Source organism: Prinia subflava, chromosome 1 (assembly GCF_021018805.1).
Source record: "Prinia subflava isolate CZ2003 ecotype Zambia chromosome 1, Cam_Psub_1.2, whole genome shotgun sequence".
Lineage (NCBI taxonomy): Eukaryota > Metazoa > Chordata > Aves > Passeriformes > Cisticolidae > Prinia > Prinia subflava.
The window spans coordinates 41,574,787-41,598,988 of NC_086247.1; the positions used below are offsets into that span (position 1 = coordinate 41,574,787).

The window sequence follows — 24,202 nt, forward strand, 5'->3', positions numbered from 1 at the left end:
GAACATCATTTGACAGCCTTTTTTTTTTTTTTTAATATATATATATATAAATAGGCATTTTTATGACACAAATCTCCTTTCTTTGTGTCATCATCCACACTGTCTTATTTAGCAATCATCTAGGTGTCTTAAAATCTCCCTCAGAATCAGGATGTTAAAATAATACACACCTCATGGGTAAAGGAATCTGCCCCCAAAAGCATATTTAGTATCAAAACAAAATAGGAAATGAAGAAACATCATAGAAATAAAGCAAAATAGAAAAGAGGGAGGAAAAAGTCAGGTCAGTCTTTTGTTATCTGAAGGTATTTGAACTTTTCATTTTAATCAAATAAACAATAGGATATTGTGCAAGGATAGAAATCATGTTTGATTTACATATCAGATTTTTCATAAAGCTATATTGTGGCAGTGTACAAATTAGGTTTATTAGGTTTATCGTATTATTCCTTTGTTCTCTCTCTCTCGCACGTGCGTGCACCTGTCGTTATGTAACAGTCCGTTACTTGTCATTCATTCTGCCTGTGGTTTTTTGTATTCCTCCCCATTTCCCCAGCTGGTAAAGTTAAATTTCCCGTGTGTTTAACAGTCCTGGGGATCCCCTTCATTGGTTGTTGTACCCTCACCCCTCCCTCTCACCTATCTGGATAAAACCCTGTGCAGACTGCTTTCGCGCGCAGTCGCGGCGCAGCCGGAGCGCGTGTACATACAATAAACCGCGCTGCTGTTCGCTGCCTCCCTCCTCCTGCCTCTGTCCAAGTCATTTTACCACCGCTGCTGAGAGGATCTCTCAGGATCAAGAACCCCATAGGAGTCAGCATCGTTTATGCAGCGTACGGACTGATCCTTCAGATGATATTCACGGTGCCAGGGCTAGCTGGAATAGAGACGCTGAGGTCTCAAAACGTGGCACAGTGACACTAAATGCCTCATAGGATATCCTGAACATCTTCCTTGTCCTGATTCTAGCAGAGCTGGAAGACGAGCAGTGTGATGGAGACCAGTACTCTGCCCCTTGGTACAGAGTGCTTCTCACACCCACTATGCCTTCCTGGCACAGCATCTTCCCTCCCCATGTCCATTTAGCTACATCCCCACTACTAGCACTGGGAAATCAGTAGTCAGCCTCAATTTAGTGTGTAAGAGAGGGAGCTATCCTATGGAATCGCTCCCTCCAGTACACCTCAGTGAAATGCTCTAAAGCTTTGCTTAGATCAGTAAATCAGAATTGCAGAGAACATTCCCTGTCATTGGGACTTGATTATCTATACTGTTAAGCTTTTGGGATTGCCCCATATGCAGTTTTTTTCCAGATGAACTCTTCAAGCAACTCCTGTACATGTTTAGTATTTATCAGGAATAAGTTTAGAAGAAGTCTCGGTGTTTGGACAGCAGCATAGGACAGCATCATAGACCAGGTATCAGGCTATTCTGTCAGCTGGCTTTAGGGGCGTTGAAAAACATTTGTGTCTACACTAACAAACAGAGCTGCAGAGGAATACGTGAATAGGGTAGACTAGACTTGATTAGACTATTTCAGGTTGAAGGGACCTAAACCAAAAATCTGCTCCAACTGTCTAACCTTTCAGGGATGACCAAAAGTTAAAGTTTTTAAGGGCATTGTCCAAAGGCCCTTATAACCCTGACAGACTTGGGGTGTTGACCACCTCTCCAGGGAGCCTGCTCCAGTAAGTTACCATCCTCTCAGTAAAGAAATGCTTCCTAAATTTAAAGTCTGAACCTCCCTTAATGAAGCTTTGTACTGTTCTCACGTGTTCCCTCACTGGATACCAGGGGGAAGAGATAAGCACTGCCCTCTCAAGTTCTCCTCCTCAAGAAACTGTAGGGAATAATAAAATTGTTACAAACAGAAGCGGATCTATAAAGAGAAACTGTTGGAGGGGATTGAATGTTCACACTAAACCTGCATACAAATATTAATCATTGGAAAAAGAGGAAAAAGGAAAAAAAGTCCCATTTCCTGTATAGGGGGGAATACACTTGCAGTTCTGACCTATGTAGTTCTGGATATGCTGTTAAACAAGAAATGGCTGAGTATATCAGGTATATATCCCTGAATAATATACAATGTTGTTTGATTTTCTGTCAACAGGAAAATACCTCTGCAGAAATCATGTCAGAAAAACAAAGACTGTGGTCTTTGTACAAAAACTTGGTGCTGGATGACCAAAATTCAAATAACCAAGATCTGTTTAGAAATAGTTGTAATGATAATCTAGCCTACAGTCAGTCAATTAAAAAAGAGCATTCTCAAGATAAAAATCACTGCTCAAACAAAACTACCAGTGGAAAATATATATTATAAAATCAAAACAACCTGTAGGATCAAAGAAACTGAACCTTAACTTTGTAGTGTAAGGTTATCACAAATAACTGTTTTGCTAAATATACAAATAGAACAGAGTGAAATACTACTACTGGAATATGATGTGCAAAATTGGACTTAAATAGGTGTCATAAAAAAATTAGAGAAGAAAAGAAAAAAACAGTTCCATTGCACTGAACTAGGCAAAGCCAAAACTATCAGCCGTATTATTCTAAAAGTTTATATCAGGGACTTCTTGTGGCCCCAGATACTTTAGTTATTAATCTAGGTAGTAGAAAGTTGTTACAAAGTTTTGGTAGACCTAGTTGTTATCTAAATGCATAGCTAGTCCAGACAATGTTAAGAACTTGAAAGGAATTTAGGAAAAATAAGATATGATGTGCTACTGTATTAGAATTTGTGCAAAAAGCACAACTGCCATCAAAAATTTAAAAGTCTGTATTTATTTCATTTTTATCACAGAATCACAGAATCTCTGGGTTGGAAGGGACCTTTAAGATCATCGAGTCCAACCCAACCCAAATCTCAACTAAGCCATGGCAACGAGTGCAAATCCAATCTTTTTTTAAACACATCTGGGGATGGTGACTCCACCACCTCCCAAGCAGACCATTCCGATACTTTATCACTCTTTCAGTAAAAAACTTTTTCCTGATATCCAGCCTGTATTTGCCTTGGCACATCCTCTCATTCTGTCAGTTGTAGGAGAAAGAGACCAACCCCCACCTGACTACAGCCACCTTTCAGGAAGTTGTGGAGAGTGATAAGGTCACCTCTGAGTCTTCTTTTCTCCAGACTAAACACCCCCAGCTCCCTCAGTTGTTCCTCACAGGGCTTCTGTTCCAAGCCCCTCACCAGCCTCGTTGTCTTCTCTGGATGCTCTCAAGTGTCTCAGTGTCCTTCCTAAACTGAGGGGCCCAGAGCTGGACACAGCACTCAAGGTGTGGCCTCACCAGTGCTGAGTACAGGGGAAGAATGACCTCCCTGCTCCTGCTGTCCACACCATTCCTGACACAGGCCAAGATGCCCTTGGCCTTCTTGGCCACCAGGGCACACTGCTGGCTCCTGTTCAGCTGCTGGCACCAGAACCCCCAGGGCCCTTTCTGCCTGTCCAGACACACCGTCCCCAGCCTGTAACATTGCAGGGGGTTATTGTGGCCAAAATGCAGGACTTGGCACTTGGACTTACTAAACTTCATCCCATTGGACTCTGCCCATCCATCCAACCATTCCAGGTCTCTCTGCAGAGCCCTTCTCCTTTCCAACAAATTGACACATGTTCCCAGCTTAGTGTCATCTGCAAATGTACTAATGAAAGAGACAATACCCTCATCCATATAGTAATTATATATTGAAGTTACAAGTTTAAACTCAAATGTTTCAAGACTCCTTTATATTTCTTGAAATACTTTTTGAGCGTCTTTATTCTACCACCCAGGACAAAGCATGGATAATATTCTGAACATAAGTTTGCCCATCCTCTGTCCTCCTTTTTCAGCTGGATTAATGGTATTCATGCTAATTGATTCCCAGCATTTCTAATTCTTGCCTTCTCCTAAGCTCTGTTAGAAAAAAAGCATTATTATGCTCCAGTTGTTCTATACCTTGAACATGACACCTTTCCATTGCACATACAAACTACAAAAATATCACTTTCCTGGCGGTAAGTGGATGTTTATTCCTCAGATTGCTTCTGCAGTAGCGAAGAACACTTTACGTTTGAGAACAGATTTTCTTCTTGTTCTTCTGTTTTGCATTGTTTGCATCCTTGCTCACTCCAGCTACTGCACTAAATCGATGTTATATTCTTTGCTCTAATGTTTGTATTCCTCTCTGTCCAGAAAGTCTGGAAGTTTGCAAATGCAGGCTATGTTATAAGTTATGGACTAGATACCATATTTAAAGAAACAATGACTGAATAGGGGTTTTTTTTCTATCAAATTATGATATAGTTTAATATAGAAAATCTTGTAGTTATTATTATTAAATATAGAAGCACTGTCTCTCATTCCATCATATATGAATTAATTTCTCTTTATAGATTTAGCATAATTTTTGTTGCATTTTCTTACAGGCTTTTTGTTCTACATGTCTTGTTACTCAAGCAGTGTAGGTGTTTTGAGAAATAGCAGCAAAAAACCCATACAAAATATAGTTTCCCATAAATAAAACTGAGATAATTTTTTATTACTCAGGATTTATTTTATTGTAATTGACATCTGATCTTTTCTTTAACACTAATAAAAGCATCACAGGAAAGTTCCTAATGAAGCTGAAGAAGTTTCCTCTGCACCAATATTCTCTAGGCAGTCTCATATGGACAGAACTATCACTCTGAATTGCATGCATCTACTGAGATACATGTAAGTTAGGTGTTCACAATACCTTCCTTTCTTAACCCCTCTCTTCATTTTTTTTTCCATCCACTTGTCTGTTTCTGTAGTTTAAAAGTTATTTGCTCAGATCCAGTGTAACAACAGAGATCTCACTTCCAAAACTGAACATAATTATAGCAGAAAAGATGAATTGAAGGTGCTTAAGCTCATCCCTATTGTCATCTGTTCCCTTCAGCAGTTAGTTGGGCAATGAAATATTAATTGCTTTATAATTTCTGTCAAAAATTCCCTCACAAATTACCTGTCACTATTTTAAAAGTAATGTCTGACAGATGATAAACATTAAGTCTTATTTGGTTTACTTGAAATTCCATAGATGAGATTTTAATTCCAGAAGTAATTTAATAGTTTCTTAGTTGATTGCATGGCTGTTGCATTTACAAATTACTGCTTGCAGCTGTTTTTGCAATTCTTCCTCAGGGTTAAGCTGTTCAGAAGGAAACTATCATATTTTAATTAAATCTAATAGGAAATAGAACAAAACTGGTCAGGGGTTTTTCGGGGGGGGGGGGCGGGGGGGCGTGTGTAAGTTTCAAAATATTTATATTTCAATAGTTATTTAGAAATTTTTTCATACAATAAGTCAATTTATTGCATATTTATTGCAATTTTAATTTAAAAGTGTGTTTCACACCATCATCAGGATTTGTAAAAGTGATTGAGAAACTGCTTACAAGAAGTTTCAGCATTTTAAAGTGGTCACAGACTTGGCTTTTAAAGAGACTGCAGTAGGAGGAAAATTTGCTGGAGAGAGTTAAAAAGTGGCTTCCAATCAGGCTGTGAAAAGGAACTCAGAATAACAACACAGACCTTCCAAAGATACACAGTCATAGCAACATTTTGGGAAAGCATATTTATTTTTCAGAGCTTTATTATCAGACAATACCTTTCAGATTACTATTAGGTTATGAAGCCAACCCTCCCAGTGTTTATGCCATGACTGATCCCCTTCTAACTACAAAGATAGCCTAAGATTAAGTTAGAGTGATTCCTTACAAGTTTTGGCATTCTCAATGCACTGATACTCCCACTTACATCTTATTCCACACTCTTTCACTCTATTAATATAATGGGTATTTTCATTATACAGAGCAACAGAATCACCAAGACTTTAGGACAGAGACATGCTGGGAAGTCTTGTACTTTCAGAGGATTTCACAGACAGATATTAGAGCAAAACATGCCTTTACTTTCTTTTTTATTTCAGTTCCTCCCTCATAAATCTTGTTCTAACCACTGGACAATTCACCAACTTACCACAAAAATTATCCAATTCCTGTAATTCTTCACCACAGTTCAATTTTTTGTCATGAACTCAAATCCCTCTCTTCCATTCCTGTGACATGTTCTGTTTGGGTCTGACGATGCCCCCTAAAATGTTGCAATGCTCCTGACTGGATGATCATTGTACATCAAGGAGATAATAACCCACCCAGCACTGGGAGAACCTCTGGCTGCACTACCCGTGGATGTTATCTTGATATTTCCAAACCACTTATACATGCTTCTTGTTTGAAAAATAACTGGTTTCTTTCAAATAAGTGTCTGTGGAAATTCCAGAGGAAAAAAATATGTTAAATGGACTTTTTTTTTTCATTGTAATTTCCATGCTGTTTGTATTGTACTGATGGTTTAACCTAGAATTAGGAAGCAACAAGAATCAAGTTAATTAACTGTACTTAATTTCTCATAACGTAGAGCCATTATATTCAGGAACTGATTGATATGTTCCTTCACACTTCTGTCAACAGGCATTTTTAAAAGCTCCTTATTGATTGCACTTAACACAAGGAAAAAGCATCATGCAGTGGCATGGGCTTTTGCCCAGTCATGCTGAAAAACATATCCTATTTATGTCACCTTAGAAACTTGGAAAGTGGCGATGGGGATTTTTCAGATCCACAACTTTTCAGAGTGATAACTCCTTTTCAACAAATCCTCCTCCGAACAAAGGGCATATATTTTTTTCCTGCCAACTCATCTATGTGGTTCATAAATCCCTATATGAAGCCAATATATGGATAACATGGATCCCAGATCATTGTGGTTTTTTAAAAAAAATGTAATGTTGGGTTAAGAGAGAAAGAATGTGGGATCCTGATCTAACCTGGGATGGAAAGATGAGATGAAAAATTAAGTAATTTCTATTATTTTAGTTTATTTCTATTATTTAGTTTTATTTTTTTTCGCTGGAGAATGGGAAAAGGAAACTACTCAACTTTTACACTTCACACTTTGCAGGCTCAATTTAAAAGTCATATTCTTCAGAAGATCTTTGTCTATAACTATCCACATCTTTTTCTATCTCCTCTTTCAGATCGCATCCATTTTCTTACCTTCCTTTTAGAACTCAGATTTTCAGGATTCCTCATTTTCTTTCAGGCCTTTTCACTTCAGAGACACAGAGGTTATTAGCTGATAATTCCCGCATGTCCTGGTAAAGACAGGAAGACCATCCTCAGTTGTTTTATTTCAATTATGCACAGAGTCTAAACAAAAGTCCTCCCAAGTATACCTGTATCACTTTCATAAAATTCCTTACTGAAATGAGATTTAGACAGCAGCAGAGCATTCTGTTCACAAATTTTAGCCTATGTCCTTAGCACACTGAAAAGCCTGGTTCAACGGCATTAGCTGTTTTCAACAGACAGTCAAGCTCCTCAGAAAGGCTTGAAGCTTATTAAAAATATTTATTGTAAAATTCTACTTCCAGTCTTTCTGGAAGGTGTTACAGGTGTTTCTACGTGTTTTCAATTTAAGATTATATGTTGGTTTACTCTTACTGTGCATGCAAAATACAAAGTATCACACATTCTAATTTTAAATAAATAAAAAGAAGAACATATTAAACATTAAGTGTAAGAGCATTTGAAAAACAACTGCTTAGAAAAGTCTAGGATAACAAGAGCTGCAAAATAATGTGTCTACACAGAACTTAGCCTATAAAAACTTTTTCACAGGGTAGAGGCAATTTTTACATGAAATTAATAGGGGCAGAAAAAACAGAAGTTTACCTCAAAAGTATCACTGAATCACAGGACTAAGACATCCTGTCCTGCCACATAAATTCATCACTGTTAGAAGAAATTAAACAGGTGTTGTTCTTTTCTTCACGAATTTATGCCCAGGAAGTAAGTCAGGAGACAGCTGGAATATTTATATATCTATTTCTCTAGAAAGAGATTTTACAACAATATCAGAAATGCATGGAATATCTAACAGTCTTAGTGAAAAAGGTAACTACCACATTTCCATATCAGTGATTTTGAAAGCTAGAGCCTTAAAATATTGAACATACAATGTTACATGTAGGCAAGGATTAGCATAAAAAGGATTTTGCATAATGTCTTACTCAGTTTTCAAAATTTCTGGCATCATTCATTCCATACTATCAGTTATAAAGCTTGATTATTAAAATGGTGACTGTTTTCAGCTAAATTAACAATTACCTGCAATGAAAAATCTTGTACTTTTAATATTTCAGCTAAAAATATGTCTAAATTATTTCAATTATTCCTTTTTGTAATCCAAAAGGTATTTTCTCTCCATATAATGGTTGAAGCAAATATGATAAAAGTTATTAAAGTGTTCTTAAACAACTTCAATGCCAGCATATGTTGCACGTTTTCAAAAGAATTCATTATTTGCCATTCTCTTTTTTTTTTTTTGCTTACTGTGGAATCCTTAAATGTGCTTTTAAATACAGTCTTTGAAGGTATCAGACTGTCACAGAAGCTCCATTTATAGCCTTGGCATTTCTTCTCATCTGAAGGACACAGCCTCTTTTCAAACAGTCTAGGCTACACCTAAACTCAACACATGCCTCTCCATCACTCCAAGGCAAACTAGCCTGGGATTAGTTTTGATTGTTGTAGATTTCACTGAAACTCTTGTCTTAAAGCTGTGAAACTGAATAAAGTTAACCACTCTGGCACTCAAAGTGCTCTGTTGTGTATTTGGCCAGGGTGAAATATAAATGCTGACTTCAGTCTTCCTTAACAATTTGCTGGAGAAAGAAAAGAGAAGGCACAAACCATTCTTCCATTCAAGCATTCCCCAGTTCCACCTGGGCTTTCTGAGCATTATTCTTGCCCAGCAGCTGTAGAGACAACTGAACTCCTGCAGCAGTTTGTACTCAGAAGCAGCACATCATTTTTTACATGTATTGCATGACTTAACCAGCCCCAATAGGTCCAACCTAAGCCACTCTGAGTACAAATTTTTTATTTTTTTAATCTTCACATTTTAATTTTGAAAAATGCAAGACTATATTTGTATTAACCATGTTCTTTCATAATAAGGTGCCTGGCTTCCAATATAATAATAATTTTAGAGACATTCTTAGTAATTCTTCATAACGTCTGTTGGACCTTAGCTGAAATTTAGGCCCAAGATCTAAACTGCAAACCAGTAAAATCTTGTGGCTGAGAGCTAAATAGTAAATGCATTTCCAGAAATATTATTGTCAAAGAGCTGTGTCACAGGGTATTCCATATAATTTTGAGCTTCATTCAACTGAGTAATGACTCACCTAGAATTACTTGTATATGGATACAAAAGACTTTTGCCATCAAAAGAAACAGACTCTGGAAGTGTACCACATAGGAGAGTAGTTTTAATTGTAGAATAGTGATTTTTTTAATACAGTAGGGCAAGACAAAAATGTAGAATCAAGGAGGGTTTGCACTGCCTTTTAAAGGAACACTTTTAAGTGACAAATCAAGGATTTATAACATAGGAACGTGAAATGCAGGTGTAAAGGACAATGTTCATTACTGGTCTCGCATCAGAGCTCTGTTTCAGTGGCATTTCTCCCCATGAATTATGAGGTAGAATGGGAGACACACATCTTCAGGTACTGATTTTTTAGCGAAAAATGGAGGCAATCCCAAAGGACTGTAGGTCACTTCCAACAGCTGCAGTACTCTGCAAGTGATAGGAAGGCATGTCTGCAACCTCCATGTTCACACCAGGGGTGCATTTTGTCTCTGTAGCAGCTCCAGTAACTGTAAGGTCCACAGGAATTCTTCAAAGGTAGAACTATTTTCTATGTTCTTGACCACCTCCTTATGGCTTTACTTAGACTTAAAGCCAGATTTTGGCCAGCAGCCAATAAGTAGTAGAGACAGATCTGTGAAGTCTACCAATGCCATTCAGAGTCACAGCCAGTAGTCTGATGACATCTTTCCAAAACACTTGTTAATGTTCCTCATAGTTAAATCCAAGAGCTGTCATGAAAACATCATAAAAGATTTGTTCAAGTCAGTTTCACAAGTCATTAGCTATCAGCTGAAATTCCCATTTCCCTAACTCAAATTTAGGTCATTAAATCATACTGCTCTGAACTGAAAAAGGAGACAAAAATAACCCTCCAAAGAAGAAGCACACTCTTACATTTTCATTAATTTACATTCTTGCACTTAACCTTCCAAACCAGAATACTGGGGAAGGTGAATTTGTAATTTCTTCCTCTGAAAAGAAAGCTTTCACTGACAAAGCATGGCAATCTACTTTATTTTTAATATGTACCATTGTCTTTCTGTGCCCTGAAGGTCTGCATGCATAAAACCAATACAGGAGCTATGTCCCATGCAATGGGTAAAAACATTCCAAGTAAATAAACCCTGAAAGTGTGAGAAAATATGAAAAATCATTTCTATTGAATAGCGTATGATTTTTTTCAAGTATCTATGAGATAAATCATAGAAAATTGAAAGTGCAGATTTTTAAAATTTTGTTCATCTGTTCAAGCCATAAAACATTGAGCAAAAAACCACCCAAGTATGTCCCCAAGTGGAATTAAGACACTTGGCAGGTATTTGGGTCATTCACACACAGAGATAATTTAGTCAGTTTTAAAGTGTATTAAAATCAGTTCAAATAACCCACTGTTCTATTTACTTAGAAGGAAATAGCTTGTCATCCTGTTCTCTGTGCAGGTACACAGGACAAAAGAGACAGTCACTTGAGTTGTTTATTTTTGGTACTAGTGAGGCAGGAATGTGCAGCTTACCAATGTAGAAAATTAGGGAAGGAAACATTGTGATAGATGCAGAAGAAATGCAAGAGACAAGCAACAAGGCTTGCCAGCAGAGACTAGAAGTACTGATGGGAACACGTCAGGAACCTTTAAGCAGATAGGAAGATGGGGAAGCAGAGTTCAGCAAGTCACCAAATTATGCAGAATTTCAACTCTGAAATCATAACCACTTGGGAGACATTTAAGGTAATACTTGGTAAGGTTTAAAGTCAGCAAGAAGGAATAAAAAAACCCAACAAACATGTTTTCTTTATGCAGTGTGCAGTATACACAGAGAGTTGTTTATATAGTACAGTCACCCACTACATAGTTCTTTACATGTAAAGTAAAGCTATTTCAAATTCCAAGAGAAGGGCACAATGGAGGAATTGAAGCTGAATGTGGGAAAGTAATTCAGTATTATGGTCAGGAGGGAGGAAAAGTGGAATAAGAAATCTAGAAATGTTGTATGGAGGGAAAACCAGCATATTTTCCAAGGGAGTATTTTTAACTATTTGAGAAGGATGTAATGAGTGAATTAGAAATGACTCCTAGACCTAAGGAGACAGATGTGCTAAAACAAGCACCACTCTTCAAACCAGGAGGGTTGAGGAGCAATTGCCCCCAAATCTTCTACACACACGTTGCTATTTAAACGTATCAGAAAACTTACTGAAAGAAGGGAAGGGAAGGTGCGGGAAGATGTGGGAAGGTGCGGGAAGGGAAGGTGCGGGAATGGAAGGTGCGGGAAGGGAAGGGAAGGTGCGGGAAGGGAAGGGAAGGTGCGGGAAGGGAAGGTGCGGGAAGGTGCGGGAAGGGAAGGTGCGGGAAGGGAAGGTGCGGGAAGGGAAGGTGCGGGAAGGTGCGGGAAGGTGCGGGAAGGTGCGGGAAGGTGCGGGAAGGGAAGGTGCGGGAAGGGAAGGTGCGGGAAGGGAAGGTGCGGGAAGGGAAGGTGCGGGAAGGGAAGGGAAGGGAAGGTGCGGGAAGGGAAGGGAAGGTGCGGGAAGGGAAGGTGCGGGAAGGTGCGGGAAGGTGCGGGAAGGTGCGGGAAGGTGCGGGAAGGTGCGGGAAGGTGCGGGAAGGGAAGGGAAGGGAAGGGAAGGGAAGGGAAGGGAAGGGAAGGGAAGGGAAGGGAAGGGAAGGGAAGGGAAGGGAAGGGAAGGGAAGGGAAGGGAAGGGAAGGGAAGGGAAGGGAAGGGAAGGGAAGGGAAGGGAAGGGAAGGGAAGGGAAGGGAAGGGAAGGGAAGGGAAGGGAAGGGAAGGGAAGGGAAGGGAAGGGAAGGGAAGGGAAGGGAAGGGAAGGGAAGGGAAGGGAAGGGAAGGGAAGGGAAGGGAAGGGAAGGGAAGGGAAGGGAAGGTGCGGGAAGGGAAGGGAAGGTGCGGGAAGGTGCGGGAAGGGAAGGTGCGGGAAGGGAAGGGAAGGTGCGGGAAGGGAAGGGAAGGGAAGGTGCGGGAAGGGAAGGGAAGGTGCGGGAAGGTGCGGGAAGGGAAGGGAAGGGAAGGGAAGGGAAGGGAAGGGAAGGGAAGGGAAGGGAAGGGAAGGGAAGGGAAGGGAAGGGAAGGGAAGGGAAGGGAAGGGAAGGGAAGGGAAGGGAAGGGAAGGGAAGGGAAGGGAAGGGAAGGGAAGGGAAGGGAAGGGAAGGGAAGGGAAGGGAAGGGAAGGGAAGGGAAGGGAAGGGAAGGGAAGGGAAGGGAAGGGAAGGGAAGGGAAGGGAAGGGAAGGGAAGGGAAGGGAAGGGAAGGGAAGGGAAGGGAAGGGAAGGGAAGGGAAGGGAAGGTGCGGGAAGGTGCGGGAAGGGAAGGTGCGGGAAGGTGCGGGAAGGGAAGGTGCGGGAAGGGAAGGTGCGGGAAGGGAAGGTGCGGGAAGGGAAGGTGCGGGAAGGTGCGGGAAGGTGCGGGAAGGTGCGGGAAGGTGCGGGAAGGTGCGGGAAGGGAAGGGAAGGGAAGGGAAGGGAAGGGAAGGGAAGGGAAGGGAAGGGAAGGGAAGGGAAGGGAAGGGAAGGGAAGGGAAGGGAAGGGAAGGGAAGGGAAGGGAAGGGAAGGGAAGGGAAGGGAAGGGAAGGGAAGGGAAGGGAAGGGAAGGGAAGGGAAGGGAAGGGAAGGGAAGGGAAGGGAAGGGAAGGGAAGGGAAGGGAAGGGAAGGGAAGGGAAGGGAAGGGAAGGGAAGGGAAGGGAAGGGAAGGGAAGGGAAGGGAAGGGAAGGGAAGGGAAGGGAAGGGAAGGGAAGGGAAGGTGCGGGAAGGGAAGGTGCGGGAAGGGAAGGGAAGGTGCGGGAAGGGAAGGTGCGGGAAGGGAAGGGAAGGTGCGGGAAGGGAAGGGAAGGGAAGGTGCGGGAAGGTGCGGGAAGGTGCGGGAAGGTGCGGGAAGGTGCGGGAAGGGAAGGGAAGGGAAGGGAAGGGAAGGGAAGGGAAGGGAAGGGAAGGGAAGGGAAGGGAAGGGAAGGGAAGGGAAGGGAAGGGAAGGGAAGGGAAGGGAAGGGAAGGGAAGGGAAGGGAAGGGAAGGGAAGGGAAGGGAAGGGAAGGGAAGGGAAGGGAAGGGAAGGGAAGGGAAGGGAAGGGAAGGGAAGGGAAGGGAAGGGAAGGGAAGGGAAGGGAAGGGAAGGGAAGGGAAGGGAAGGGAAGGGAAGGGAAGGGAAGGGAAGGGAAGGGAAGGGAAGGGAAGGGAAGGGAAGGGAAGGGAAGGGAAGGGAAGGGAAGGGAAGGGAAGGGAAGGGAAGGGAAGGGAAGGGAAGGTGCGGGAAGGGAAGGGAAGGTGCGGGAAGGGAAGGGAAGGGAAGGTGCGGGAAGGGAAGGTGCGGGAAGGGAAGGTGCGGGAAGGGAAGGTGCGGGAAGGGAAGGTGCGGGAAGGGAAGGTGCGGGAAGGGAAGGTGCGGGAAGGGAAGGGAAGGTGCGGGAAGGGAAGGGAAGGTGCGGGAAGGGAAGGGAAGGTGCGGGAAGGTGCGGGAAGGTGCGGGAAGGGAAGGGAAGGGAAGGGAAGGGAAGGGAAGGGAAGGGAAGGGAAGGGAAGGGAAGGGAAGGGAAGGGAAGGGAAGGGAAGGGAAGGGAAGGGAAGGGAAGGGAAGGGAAGGGAAGGGAAGGGAAGGGAAGGGAAGGGAAGGGAAGGGAAGGGAAGGGAAGGGAAGGGAAGGGAAGGGAAGGGAAGGGAAGGGAAGGGAAGGGAAGGGAAGGGAAGGGAAGGGAAGGGAAGGGAAGGGAAGGGAAGGGAAGGGAAGGGAAGGGAAGGGAAGGGAAGGGAAGGGAAGGGAAGGGAAGGGAAGGGAAGGGAAGGGAAGGGAAGGGAAGGGAAGGGAAGGGAAGGGAAGGGAAGGGAAGGTGCGGGAAGGGAAGGGAAGGGAAGGTGCGGGAAGGTGCGGGAAGGGAAGGGAAGGGAAGGTGCGGGAAGGGAAGGGAAGGGAAGGTGCGGGAAGGGAAGGGAAGGGAAGGGAAGGGAAGGGAAGGGAAGGGAAGGGAAGGGAAGGGAAGGGAAGGGAAGGGAAGGGAAGGGAAGGGAAGGGAAGGGAAGGGAAGGGAAGGGAAGGGAAGGGAAGGGAAGGGAAGGGAAGGGAAGGGAAGGGAAGGGAAGGGAAGGGAAGGGAAGGGAAGGGAAGGGAAGGGAAGGGAAGGGAAGGGAAGGGAAGGGAAGGGAAGGGAAGGGAAGGGAAGGGAAGGGAAGGGAAGGGAAGGGAAGCAGAATAAAACCCAGAAAATTACAAAGTCACACTACTGCTATAATCTCATTCCTCAATCTTAAGAAATTAAATATCAAGGCAGGAATTGATTCATTGAAATGTCACTATTTTTCTTCTCTTTTGAGGTGTTTATTGTCCAAACAGATCCTTGGAGTAAAAGAAGCATTTTCTATTCAAGGACCTGTAAATATTTCCCATATCATTACTGAAGGATAACAGTAGTTGGTAAGATTTTACTACATGGTATATTCAGAGGAATCCTCTCATTTGTCAATGTCAGCTGCTCTGTAAATCATGGCTAAGTGTAAATCAACTGTAGCCATAAAAGACAACAATAAACACTTCCCTTAGGCAGATTCTTTCATTGTAGGTTCAAAATTTGCATTTTTCCATTGTTATCTGTGCACAGATATAGGCTTTAGCAGACTTTGAAAACCACTGGAGCTCTTCCAATTAGTGAAAATAGAAGGGCAAAGATAATGGCAAGCAGATGCCTATAAAAGAAATTATCCAGCAGCAAAAGAATATTTGACACCCTCAAAAGCAAGGAATTATATTTAAGGACTGACCATATACTATTTTCCAGGTAAGTCTTAATTTCTCTTTTTAATGATGTCTCAAAAATATTAGTACAAACATGTAAATAAAGCTCAAGAGCAAGGATGGTACTTGAATTAAACAAGTGGATAGAAAGTGTTTGGGCAATATAATATAGCCTTCACCAAAACTGTTCACAGAGCTCTTACTTAAGAATTTTTTCCTAAGTCCTTGTGTCAAATATTCTAACATTTAGATATTAAAGAGATTAAAGATATAGATAGTATAGGAGCTTATTCAGAGCAGAGAAGTGTGGGCAAAGAAATTAGAAGAAAATGGGTTAAAAATAAAATATGTGTAATTACACCTTCTCAGCTACTTCTTCTTGAAAGCACTCCACCTTAGAGAAGGTAAAATTTAGCAGTGAGTCACATCATATAATTCTGTTCCAGAATAATTTGTTTTTTAAAAGGGAAAGTGGTGATTTGGTATTAGGAACTAAAAATGATTTTGTGGAAAATACTCTATTTTCCTACTATAGAAAAACTTTTGAATAAAAGGCTATGAAAGCTTAAATTCACTATGGAAAAATACAATAGATTAAAGGCATGACTCAAAACTGACCTATGATCACCCAGGCAAGCTACTGAATAGCTTCCACAACAAAATATTGGCTGCTCTTCATATTTTGCATGAAAGAGTTGCTATGGAAAAACATCTAGATTGTTATTTATTTGCTAGAACAAAGACTGATGATCTAGTGAGGCACAGTTGTGATAGTAAATTATTACTAACAAAACCAGCAAAGCCTTTCTTTATTCAAAAAAGTGGTGGACAAGAAGTCACATACAAACAGTCAGTGAGTCAAAGTTTAAGAAATTTTTCTGAAGTAAAGGAAGGTAAATACCTTTATGTAATAGGTGCCAAAATGTATATAAATAAATTGTTGCTTTTTAAACATGAAAAACGATCTTATAGAGAATGACTATACCGCCTTAAGCTATCATAATTTATGGTCAAATTTTTTAGACACTGCTGTCATAATGTGATGAATTTTGTTTATACCAAGAAACAAACAAAAATCTTGGATGATAGCAGCAGACATATGAGTGAGCAAAAAGAAAGTATGGAGACAACTGCAACAATTCAACCTTCAAATCTTATTTACTCTAGTTGCAAATTAGTATTTTCACAGTGTTATTTGCTTATAAATTTTAATTTTATTTTTATTTTACATATTTATGCAATACAAATTGCGAGCTATTTGTTTATGGTCTTCATTTCAAAATTATGGAGCCAAGGAATGGAAGAAATGCAATTTGTACTCTCTCATCATCTTTAACCTTTAAAGGAATACTCTGCTCTAGCATTAAACAATGAAAAAAATGGTATCTTGTGACTGGTTGCATTGTCAGAATTATGAACAACGGAAAGGAGAATTTTAAATAGGAGCCTTTAAAACTTTCTGATGTAGGAGACATAGAAACAATGTCCTTCTTTCAACTCTTCATTTTAACAGCATACAACATTGAATGAATTAATTCTCAGTCATAACATTGTTTATTATGCCTAATATGATCCCTTGTATCTACTACATCATGCATATATCCTTATCTCCTAATGATAAAATAAGTAAAGCAGTTAACACATTCTTATATAGTTGTTATCCTTACATTAACTTCAGCAAAATCGCAAAAGGCAATACTTGCATTACTTGCACCCTCATTTTACCAATGAAATTGCACACATATTTTCAAACAGGAGATCTGGATCTACTGATTTGTGAATGATCACAGGATGTTTTTGACATAATAATTAATACCACTCATGGACTGTTGCTCACCTGTGATTCTTCTCCAGAGCAGACAAAGGAAATGGTTTTATGGAGATCATTTGATGTCCCTTTCCTTCTTTTTGTTTTTGGGTTTGTTTTTTGTTTTTTGGTTTTTTGTGGGGTTTTTTGGGGTTTTTTGTTGGGTGGTTTTTTTGTTGTTGTTGTTTTTTTGTTTGTTTGTTTTGGTTTTTTTGGGGGGGTTTTTTTGAATAATGTTCTAATAATCAACTGCAATAGTTGATTTAAAAACTCAAGGTACTACAGTCCCCATTGGATTTTACCAAAAATTGCATATCATTTTACAAAAAAAAAATGCTGATATTTTATGACAAACAGAAAGCACAGGGAGAGATTTAGTGAAGAAAAAAAAATTCTCAGGAATCTTGAATGAAAATTCTTGGCATAAAATCAGTTGAGCATGTTGCTTTGCTTTTTTTCCAAGCAGACACAGTTCCCTGAAAGTCACTAGCTCATCCAAGGATGGTACAACACAGAAACAGCAGCCAGACCTGGTAAAATTTGGAGCCTGGAACCTTCATCAAAAGTCAGATACATGCCACACTGCAAACAGGACATTTATAGAAATCTCTATTGCTTGTTCTCTCTCTCAGAGGCAGAATCCCCACTATTCTTTCTCTGACAGACCTCCTTGGCATTATACTAGGGATGCCACAATCCTTTGCTTGAAAATAGCCAGCTTCTCCTTTTTTTCAGTGATCCCAATGAACTTCCCATTTTAGAAGAAAACCATCTTCATTTCAGAGAAAAATTCCGTGGCCTATTTTATAACAGAAGTAGTGGATGCTGATGTTTAAATACATATTCTGAATTAATTCATGAAGGAACTTAGAAAATATTTATTCTTATTCACACATAGATGATTTTAAAGTTTCCAGAAACATAAATCTAAAAGAAATTGTTCACAGATTTGTAGTTTATTGCAAGCAACCTATGAGGATTCCCATTTACGTCAGTTTAAAAAATATATTACACATGAGCAATGGTGTATAGTTTGCTTATAAGCAACATTAGAATTTCAAGGTTTACCCAAATATTATCATTATCAAAGATTAGATGATCTAGCACAGATGTTCTTTGCTGATGCTAAATGTACCTGAGCAACTGAAACTTTATATATAATGCTATCATGTGCTCACCTTACAAAATCCCGTTTATTTTTCATATATTCTTTTATATATTTTACTATTGTAATAAAATAACTTTCAAATATACATTTAGAAGGCCACTAAAATAAAATTTCTTGAATAAATTCTTAACATCTTAACATTTTAATGATTCAATACAAACAAATAATTTATAATAATATTTATTGCAGGTAACATATCAGTATTTTGTACATTTTCTATTATATCATGCTACATATTTTGGATGAAAATTGTATTACTTAAAGTCTACTGCTGTTTGCAATCAACTTAAGATCAATTGAGTTTTCTATGAGTGGCATGATATTCCTTACAAGATTTATTAATACAAAAAGGTTAATTTCAGAAAAGCTGAATCATAGGTTTGTTGAAAATCGTTGCTCTAGCAATCCCAAGATTGTGAATTTTGTAACTTTTTACCAAATGCTTTTTATCAGGATCAGAAATGTTTCCCAAGACTGGAATGCTTTTTGAGAGTTCTCTGTGTGGTAGTACCTATATAGAAGTCCACGTGTGTTACAAAACTGGAGTTGCTCTTCAGCCTTTGATACAGAAGCACAGAATATTCTGTACTGGAAGGTGCTCAAAAGGATCATTGAGTCTAGCTCTTAAGTGAATGCCCTGTGTGGGTATCAAACCTGCAGTTGGAAAATATTTCTTAATTTTTCCCTTTCTTATGAGTATGTGAACACTGGTGTACACTTCTCATGAGTGCAGTAGTCATACTCGATACCCTGGAACTGGTGTGGATGCTCTCAGTCTCCTCTTCACCTTGTTACATTCTGTATAAATAATTAGATACTCCCTTATGCAAAGGTGATAACCTATTTTTACCCACTTGCATTTACCAGCAACAAGGATATAGGATCCTTCTTTATACCAATCATTTTGCCTAAATTATTTAATTCATGGCAAAATACTTATCAGAGAAGAGAGCAAGAGAAAGGCATGGAAGAATTCTTTATTGCTTAGCAGTTGACTTCACTGATGCCTGAGATAAAAGACCGTGTTTGACTTCACAGTTCCAACTTAAGTTATTCAAGGTAATTTTTAAATAATGACATTTTTAGAAGTCTAAACCAGTCACTACCAACCCTTCAAATTACTTGGTAATTCCAGTCTCTCTCAAAATCTTTTTGCTGTTTATATGAAAAGGGAAGAAGATAACGTTTTTCTCTGATTCATTTTTAAGAATGTGACAAGTAGTGTCCCTCAGGGGTCTGTACAGGCACCAGTGTTATTAATATCTTCATTACGACATGGATGAAGGGATCAAGTGCACCCTCAGAAAATTTGCAGTGTAACACCCAGCTGAGTGGTGCAGCTGACACACTTGAAGGATAGGATGCCATCCAGATGGACCTGGACAAGCTCAGGAAGGGGACCCATGGGAATCTCATGAGGTTTAACAAGGCCAGGTGCTGGTGCTGCGCCTGGGTTGGGACAGCAATATCAGCACAGGCTGGGGGTGAACAGATTGAGAGCAGCCCTGCTGAGAAAGGCTTGGGGTGCTGAGGGATGAGAGGCTGGACATGATCTATCAATGCGTGCTCACAATCCAGAAAGCCATCTGTACCCTGGGCAGCATCCAAAGCAGTGTGTCCAGGACAAGGGAGGGGATTCTGCCAGTCTGTTCCACTCTGGTGAGACCCCACCTGCAGTGCTGCATCCAGCTCTGGAGTCCCAGCACAGGAAGCGTGGAAAGGATGTTGATCTGCTGGAGTGAGTCCAGAGGAGGCTACAAAGACAATCAGAGGGATGGAGCACCTCTCCTACAAAGAAAGGCTGAGAGAATCAGATTTGTTCAGCCTGGAGAAGAGAAGGCTTTGGGGTGACCCAGTTGCAGCCTTTCAGTACCTCAAGGGAGCCTACAAGTGAGTGTGTGCTCCATGGTCTCACAACAGTGTGTCCTGCACAGGCAACATGAGGAGAAAGGATGCATTTCTTGATGAGAAGCACATTGGTCTCATCAGGGAAATTAATAGAAACTTGAAGGTAAAGGTTGGTCTGATGAAGGGTACTTTTTAAAATCTTTCAGAAATAATAGCCCTCTTAGGGTGCTCATTTTGTTCTGCTAAGTATAAGGATAGTTTATAAAATCATTTTATTGTGGGTGTTTCAAGTAAGAGCAGATGGCTCATAGTCTCATTCTCAGGCCTGGATTTCTTTTAGCCTAGCATGTAGGATATGTGCTCAAGCAGTGATTTAAGTACACTGAGTCACCTCTTGTTGAACCAATACATTTCTTGGTGGTGGGAGGGGAAAGAGGTGTGTGCATTCAGTTTTCACATACAGGTAAGGTTTTTCTTTATTGTAAAGTACTGAAAATAAGAATTTTCAGTTTCAATGGATGTCAGTTCCTTGCAAGGGGGATTCAGAGTTATTTAGGACATCTTCAAGTTCTGGACTTCTGCTGAAAGAAGAAGGGTCTCACATCTCCCAGCTACAAAAAACTAGCTTCTTCTCTCTTCTGCTTGTTTATATCCATTTAAACTTAAATTGCACAGCACTAATTTATATCAGAGCACAGTATATGCTGTGTGTATGCCACTGCTGAGCAAGGAGTTCTCACTGAAATACTGGCAGAATATCATGCCTGGGGACAAGCACAAAGGTGACCAGTGCCCCCAGAAAATAAAATGGGATTATTAAGCATTTTTCTTTTTAAATTTTTGGCTTTTTTTTTTTTTTTAATTCATATACCATTTATGGCTGCTTTTAATTTCTTTTTTCTCTCAAGTGTCATTCAGGCTGATTAAGTAACACAGAGTGCTACTCTTAAGGGTTTTAATCATTTCTGTACCTCTCTGCTTGCACAGGAACAGATATAGATATTTTCTTTTGGCAAACTGAAGGGTAGTTTAAAAAAACTACTAAAAGAGAGCATTATTTCATTTCTTGGATACTTTATACAGTCTTTCTTATGCAATGTATTTACTGTGCTATCAAAAATAGAGCTGTCCTTTCACTTTGTCTGGTTCAATGAAATGCTATTCTTGGAAGAATATAAGTTTTAAAGAGTGACAAGTTTTATTGAACAACGTCTAGACTGTGAGAGAAAGTCAATAAGGTATAATAAGGTGACAGCAGTGTTGATAATATAACAAATCCTTTAATAAAAATAGCAAAGAAATGTAGACACAACAAAAATTGAATATACTTCTATATGACACAAACGTGTCTGGTGAATATATTGGAAAAAAAAAAAAGAAGAAAAAAGTGCCATGCAAACACCCTGAAATCACAGGGAAAATCTTCATATAGTACAGATGTATCTGCTTGACAATGCTTTGTAAGGATCTAAGGGTGATTTGCTTACTTCTTAGTATTTTACAAAGACATTATTGAACTCATACAGGATATTTGGGATGGGAAATGACAAGCAAATTTGCAATTTAAATGCTCTTTTATGATCCTGACCAGGCAGAAACAAATACAGATGGTGACATGTAGACATGAGTTCATTTGTCATCAGTAAAAAAGCACAAAGCAGTGACTGAGTTTGGTTCCATACAGCCATATCAGGAAAAGAGGACATCTATTAGGGGAGTCTCTCTTGAACAACTTGAACTAAGAAAGGGAAGGAGAGAAGATGTGAAATGTCACTAATGTTTTATCTAAAGAATGACTGCAAAGAAAAATGGTTATTTCAGCTGCTACCAGAAAAAAAAGATTACAAATTCTTAGCCAAAAGAAGTGACTGGCAAAATGTGAAAGCCTCATATAGTTCTGATTGCATCTAAAGTTTAGCTAAATTTTACTATCAGTAAGTTATGTTGTATGCAGAATACCCGGAATTTAGCAGAGTGAAGATCACTCAGTGGTAAGTCACAATAAGAATGTGTAAAGTACTTTTTATTACATATGTATTCAATTCACACTGACAAAGAGCAGTAGTTTCTTTGGTACCCATCAACTCCTTTTGATTGGTACCACGCTTCATAATTTTCACTTTCCAACCTACTGCAGCATGAACTTTGCCCTCTCCCAGGGCTGTAGTTGTGTGGGTTTTTTTCTTATTTGTAAAGGGTATTTTTTTTCTTTTAGATAACAAATAGGTTTAGTTGCAATCAAAATTAGCATCAGCCTGTGAAAATGGGTTGTAACTGTTGCCTGGATATCCCTTGAAAAATAGGACAATACTGGCACACAAAAAATATCAGAAGGATAAAGAACTTTCAAGATTTTTTTTTCAGACGTGTAGCAGTTCTTCAGCAGGGTAAATACAGGGAGCCACTTAACTACCAAGATAAGATTGTTTGCTATTATTTTCTTTTACTGCTAAAAGGCAGTGGCTTGAAAAAAATTAATTGACCTGTACTATGGTTACAGCTGAAAGACAGAAGTTTACATTAACAGATCATTACCCACTAATATGGAAAGGAAGTTTCTACTTAATGCCATGTGCAGCTGAGACTACAGGAAAGATTTAGGTAGAAAACTCATCTTTTCCCAGATTAAAATGTTGTTGGATTAGTTGGATCAGCATCAAATATGATGAAATTTTGGAATGAAAAGAAGAGAGATATCTATAAACAGATATTTTGAAATATCTAGAAGTAAGGTTAAGTAATATCCAACAGCAGAAATATGTTCATTTTTACCTATTCTGGTTTTAAAGACTTTGTTTCAAGCAGATGCTTATTTAGCACAGTAGATTTATACTACACAATACAACAAGGCTAAATTGAGACTCAAGTTATAAATCAACTAGATTACAGGCAACCATAATAAAACTAGTGGATTTAGAATGGCCTAATACATTCAAACAGATTATGTGTTTGATTAGATAACAGCCATTGCACAGACAGTAGCTGACCATTCTATAGTTATTGTGTAGGATTTATGACTTTACTACATTTAGATTCTCATAATCATCATTAATGACAGCAATTCACTCTGAATCAGGTATTATCTTAATATAGGCCACTGTGACAATAATACATCTCTGGAGGTGGCCACCTCCCCATAGTGAAATAGTAACAGTAATTTTTCCGGTGAGATCATCTTTTCCTGCTCACCCAACCTCCATGCAGTAAAAACTCCCTTCTTGCTTTCATGTTCTGACTGAAGGGGTGTGAGATTCCCCACAGCACTCCATGTTCCCCACAGCCTCACTGTGGCTTGGAAGATTAAATAAGATTCTGCATTCACACAGCCATGCTCTTCTCTTTTTCTTAACTAAGGAAGAACTGACTCAGCCAAGGAAGTGGTGATGTAACAGCCAATGATTAAATAACATTGCATCACAGGCATGCAGCTATTCTTTTCTAATTATAGCCTGCCTGCATGATTTTAGTCCTGATTCAAGCCTCAATTGAAATTCTACTTTCTTGTAATAATGTCATCTATTCATTTTCTACATTAAAATTTTTTTTTTGGGTTGCGCTGGGATTTAAGGAAAGAGAAAATCAGCTGAAAGGGAAAATCTTATTATAACAAACCTGTTTTATAACATGAGACCCCAAAATACAGGTTTTGTATCCTACAGCACTGAGGAACACAAGATTGAAGGCTCCTGCATCAAAAGAAAGCTTCCTTAAAAGCCGTTTCCACCCTTGGAGCCATCCTACTATAGGGACTTCTCCAAAGGTCATAATCTTCTGGATTTGTAATCACCATCCAAAGACCTTTGGCAGCCTTACCAGCAGAAGGACTTTCCTTCCACAGAGTGGGATTTTAAAAGTCCAAGCATTACAGACCTGGCAGTCAGGTGTGCATCAGGAAACCTACAGATGCAGAAGGCTCACCTCAAGGCTTTAGTTTTGACATTCAAGGCTCTGCTGGGTTTTCTCCAAGGCAGTGCAGGCACGTTGGACATCCACCAGCTGTAACTTGTGTGTGTCTTTCCAGGAGCCAAACAGCCTCAATCAGGAAGCTACATGAAGTTAGTGGGAACAAATGGAGGTTGTCACTTTGCTGGTTTCACATTATAAATTTTTATCCCCTCTGCCAGCAACACTGGTGCTCCTTTTTCAACATGAGGAGCTCTTGGTGAAGTCCAGTCTAAGGAACTCAACCTATACTTGTTTTTATAAAATATTCATAGAGAGTCATGTTCACAAGGATTTCTTCACATGTAAATTTCTATTCATTTTAATGTTAATACATAAACAAAAATATGTTTTTGGGAGGGTGTTTGCTCGCCTTTTTGTTTCAGTCTTCATGGATGACTAATATAGAACAAGACTAGTTCAAAGTAAAAATATATAAAATGAAGTTTCTGATTTTAAATGGA

General features: G+C 39.7%; 1 long non-coding RNA gene across 2 annotated transcripts in view; it reads right to left on the reverse strand.

Annotated features, from left to right (window-relative positions):
* Positions 1-5,449: 5,449 nt before the first annotated feature.
* The window catches only part of LOC134562230 (uncharacterized), a 138,550-nt gene continuing 119,797 nt past the window's right edge, over positions 5,450-24,202 (reverse strand). For both annotated transcript variants that reach the window (XR_010083105.1, XR_010083108.1), the window contains 4 exons: positions 23,715-23,842; positions 7,758-7,915; positions 7,080-7,177; positions 5,450-6,380 (listed from right to left, as the gene is read on the reverse strand). This is a non-coding gene — a long non-coding RNA (uncharacterized LOC134562230). The remainder of the gene's footprint in view (positions 6,381-7,079; positions 7,178-7,757; positions 7,916-23,714; positions 23,843-24,202) is intronic.